Source organism: Cyprinus carpio, unplaced genomic scaffold, assembly GCF_018340385.1.
Source record: "Cyprinus carpio isolate SPL01 unplaced genomic scaffold, ASM1834038v1 S000006497, whole genome shotgun sequence".
NCBI classification, from domain to species: Eukaryota; Metazoa; Chordata; class Actinopteri; order Cypriniformes; family Cyprinidae; genus Cyprinus; species Cyprinus carpio.
Genome location: NW_024879169.1, coordinates 574,516 through 579,890, shown reverse-complemented (window position 1 = coordinate 579,890; position 5,375 = coordinate 574,516).

Genomic DNA, 5,375 nt, shown 5'->3' with positions numbered 1-5,375 from the left:
TTAAACTTTTTTTTCATTGTCTTTATTCATTGTTTTTGTCAATTTATATAAAAAGTAGTAACCTGCAATTATTACCTCAAAGAAACATTTTTACCTGATTTAACCCATAAAAATTAGTTTAGGTATAAATGTATTTACTTTGTTTTATTAAAATCCAAAATCTGATTTGGCATCACCAAATTAACCCTCTGGAGTCTAAGGGTATTTTTGGGGCCTGGAGAAGTTTTGTCATGCCCTGACATTTGTGCTTTTTTCAGTTTCTTATAAATATCTAAATGGCTAAAGTCTAATCTCAATTTAAACACCACAAAATAGAAAAAAAAAAAATGTTAGCAGCATGTATGTACATGATTGTGTTTTTGAGAAAAAAAATGTTATGCGTGGTTAGTGAAAAACTAAAAATGTTAAAATCACTTGAATAAGGCAATAAAACACATACAAAAAAATTGGTTCCCAGGAATTTTGAGAACTGGAGCTTGTAGCCTAGAATTTTTTTTTCTAAATGATGTGAAAATCATCTTGTTTACTCACTTACAGAAAACAATATATTGATTTAAATTTTCTAAAGACACTTTTTGTTGGTAAAAGTCATATGCGAGTAGGCGTCAACTATAATGAATTCACACCTGAGAAGACAAAGACCTGCATAATGAGCTGCATAATGAGCCATTCAGTCAGCTGTGTCACTGAGAGGGATGAGTTACAAGAAAGAATGTGAGGACAAAATAAATCTATATAATTTTATGTTTGTAGTTTATTTAGAATATATTTAATTATCCCACAACATAATTAATATTCACTTGTGAGTGCAGTTAAAACAGTTTATTAGGAACAATCAAAGCTGACTTTCAAACTGAATTTTTGCATCATTACTCCAGTCACACAATCCTTCAAAAATCCTTTTAACGATCTTATTTTTCTACAAAAAAAACATTTATTGTTATTATTATCATCATTATTATTATTATTATTATTATTATTATTATTATTATTAATGTTGAAAAGAGCTGAGAATATTTTTTTTTTAGGTTTTTTAGGGGGATAAATTGAAAGAACAGCAATGATTGTTACATTTGTTACAGTTACATTTATTGTTACATTTATATTTATTACATCAAGCTTTTGAATGGTATAGTAGTGTATATTGTTATTGAAACTTCATAATATTTCACTTGATTATACATTTAGTCAGGAATTATAGTTTGGAAAAAGTCTTTGGAAAAAGTCTAACTAGTAAAATGTTTACACGTTATGTGAAACTAGTACAAGTATATAAATAAATAAAAAGAGACTTACTCATGTTTCTGATCTCTGCTGAATAAAGTGCTTCATTCTTTTTTCTGAGGAAATCCAAATCTCAAATCCTCAACCACATCACATCTTTTTGGGGTGAATTATGTCTCTCATCGCGAAGCAAACAGTAAAATAATAAAAACTTGAAGAACAGTCTCGCTGCGTTGTCTTCTGTTGTGTGGGCGGTATTCAAAAGCCGCGCGCTTCAGTGAAACATTTGAATCTCAAAAGCGCGCCTCGGCGCGGGGGGCGTGGTCGCATTAGAAGATAATGAAGGGAGACGTGAAAAAACGGACATCGCGTTGTTTTCATATGTGGATTACTTTATCCACAGAATATTTGTTTTCAGCAGCACTTGTTTAGTTTAAAAGTAGACATGTCAGGCTTTCTATAGATATCTCTCTCATGTCTCTTCGTTGAGTATTCACTGAGTTACAGTTCATTTTAATGACGCATTTGTATCTGAAGATCAGCGCAGACAAAGGCTGCAGACAGCACTCCTTGTTTGTTATCTTTATTTTATAAGTGCACAAAGTTTTGTTGTATTATGTCTGTATACAAAAAAAAGTAGACCCTTTACAGATTCGATTGATGTATTGCACTTATCTGTACGATCAAAACTGAAAGTGTAATTTAAGTTCTTTTCGGGGTTATCAGGAGAAAATACCCCAAAACGCGTATACGCGTTAATCGACTCCAGAGGGTTAAACTATTTAATTGATGTTACTATTTTCAGTTTAAAATTTATTTTTCTTTTCAATGTGGCACAATGATCAATCATGAGGTGACTGACCAATCGGAAGCATCAGAAGTTGTTCACTATTTTTTAGCTCTTTGAATCTTTCCTGTTTGCAGATTCTCAGATCACAAAGTGCACTAAACTCAAGCACCCACATGATTCCCAGTATAGAATTTGACGTGCTTACAGAAAGTCACTCTAAATCAAACCACATTTTGGTTAAAAATAACTTCTATGTATCTCTACACTGATATTCCTTGGTAGTGTTGATGTCATTGAAGATTAACTCGCACAGATAATGTCACTTGTATCTAGTATCCTTTACCATAAACTAGTATCTTCAAACCAATAATAAACAGTGGTTTAATAAACAAAATAAATAGAATAAAGAAAAGACTGTTGGCCTGTTGAGCTTCTGATGTTTCTCACAGATATAATTTGTTGTTCTCTTTTCAGCAGAGACTGATTCACCATGAATGTATCCAGATAATAAATGTACAATATGTTACACATATTCTTTGACAAAATGCATTTATTACTGTAAGTATATTGAATGAACTTATAGTTACATACAGGTACATCTACAAACCCGATTCCAAAAAAGTCCGGACACTGTACAAATTGTGAGTAAAAAAAGAATGGAATAATTTACAAATCTCATAAACTTATATTTTATTCACTTTAGAATATAGATAACACATCAAATGTTGAAAGTGAGACATTTTGAAATGTCATGCCAAATATTGGCTCATTTTGGATTTCATGAGAGCTACACATTCCAAAAAAGTTGGGACAGGTAGCAATAAGAGGCCGGAAAAGTTAAAAGTACATATTAGGAACAGCTGGAGGGCCAATTTGCAACTTATTAGGTCAATTGGCAACATGATTGGGTATAAAAAGAGCTTCTCAGATTGGCAGTGTCTCTCAGAAGTCAAGCTGGGCAGAGGATCACCAATTCCCCCAATGGTGTGGATCAATATCAGAAAGGAGTTTCTCAGGGAAAAATTGCAAAAGAGTTTAAAGTTATCATCATCTACAGTGCATAATATCATCCAAAGATTCAGAGAATCTGGAACAATCTCTGTGCATAAGGTTCAAGGCCTGAAAAACCCATACTGGCTGCCCGTGATCTTCTGGCCCTTAGACGGCACTGCATCACATACAGGAATGCTACTGTAATGGAAATCACAACATGGGCTCAGGAATACTTCCAGAAAACATTGTCGGTGAACACAATCCACCGTGCCATTCTCTGTTGCCGGCTAAAAAACTCTATAGGTCAAAAAAGAAGCCATATCTAAACATGATCCAGAAGCGCAGGCGTTTTCTCTGGGCCAAGGCTCATTTAAAATGGACTGTGGCAAAGTGGAAAACTGTTCTGTGGTCAGGCAAATCAAAATTTGAAGTTCTTTTTGGAAAACTGGGACGCCATGTCATCCTGACTAAACAGGACAAGGACAACCCAAGTTGTTATCAGCGCTCAGTTCAGAAGCCTGCATCTCCGATGGTATGGGATTGCATGAGTGCGTGTGGCATGGGCAGCTTACACATCTGGAAAGGCACGATCAATGCTGAAAGGTATATCCAAGTTCTAGAACAACATATGCTCCCATCCAGATGTCGTCTCTTTCAGGGAAGACCTTGCATTTTCCAACATGACAATGCCAGACCACATACTGCATCAATTACAACATCATGGATGTGTAGAAGGAGGATCCGGGTACTGAAATGGCCAGCCTACAGTCCAGATCTTTCACCCATAGAAAACATTTGGCACATCATAAAGAGGAAGATGCGACAAAGACCTAAGACAGTTGAGCAACTAGAAGCCTGTATTAGACAAGAATGGGACAACATTCCTATTCCTAAACTTTAGCCACTTGTCTCCTCAGTCCCCAGACGTTTAGAGACTGTTATTAAAAAGAAGAGGGGATGCCACACAGTGGTAAACATGGCCTTGTCCCAACTTTTTTGAGATGTTGATGCCATGAAATTTAAACAGTTCAGTTTAAACATTTGATATGTCATCTATGTTGTATTCTGAATAAAATATTGAAATTTGAAACTTCCACATCATTGCATTCTGTTTTTATTCACAATTTGTACAGTGTCCCAACTTTTTTGGAATCGGGTTTGTAAAAAAATTAGAATAGGAAATCACAAGTACACAAGCAACATGGATGACCACAGCCTTTGGAAGATTGTCAGGAAAAGCTGATTCAAGAACTTGGGAGAGCTACTCAAGGAGTGGACTGAAGCCAGAGTTAGCGCATCAAGAGTCACCACGCTCAGACGTCTTCAGGAAATGGGCTACAGCTGTCACATACCTAGAACCAAGCCACTCCTGAACCAAAAAAAAAAAAACCTCAACTGGGAGAAAGCATCTCAACTGGGGTAAGGAGAAAAAGAACTGGACTGTTGCTCAATGGACCATGGTCCTCTTTTCAGATGAAAGTAAATGTTGCATTTCATTTGGAAATTCAGGTCTGGAGGAAGACTGGAGAGGCACAGAATCCAAAGTCCAGTGTGAAGTTTCTGAAGTCAGTGATGATTTGGGGTGCAGTGACGTCTGCTGGTGTTGGTTCATTGTGTTTTATCAAGTCCAAAGTCAATGCAGCCCTCTACCAGGAGGTTTTGGAGCACTTTATGCTTCCATCTGCTAACAAGCTTTATGGAGATGCTGATTTCATTTTGCAGCAGGACTACAGCACCTACCCACAGTGCCAAAACCACTTCCAAGAGGTTTGATGACCATGATATTACTGTGCTTGATTGGCCAGCCAACTCATCTGACCTGGAACTCACAGAGAATCTATGGGGTATTGTGAAGAGGAAGATAAGTAACATCTAACAAACAATACAGAGGAGCTGAAGGCCGCTATCAAAGCAGCCTGTGCTTCAGTAAAACCTAAGCAGTGCCACAGACTGATCACCTTCATGCCACGCCGCATTGAAGCAGTAATTCGTGCAAAAGGATCCCCAACCAAGTATTGAGTGCATAATTAAACCTACTTTGGAGATCTTGAACATTTCTGTTTCGTAAATCTGTTTTTGATTGATCTGGGAAAATATTCAATTTTTTTGAGATACTGAATTTTTAATTTTCCTAAGCTGTAAGTCATAACCATCAGAATTAAAAAAAAACTCTTGAAATATTTCAGTTTGTGTGCAATAAATCTAGAATATAAGAATGTTTGCTTTTTTGAATTAAATTACAAAAAATAAAGAACTTTTCCATGATATTTAAATTTTTTTGAGATGTACCTGTAGAAAATTTTTATTTATATAGCACATTTCATAGACAATGATAATTCAAAGTGCATCACATAGGCATATGCATAAA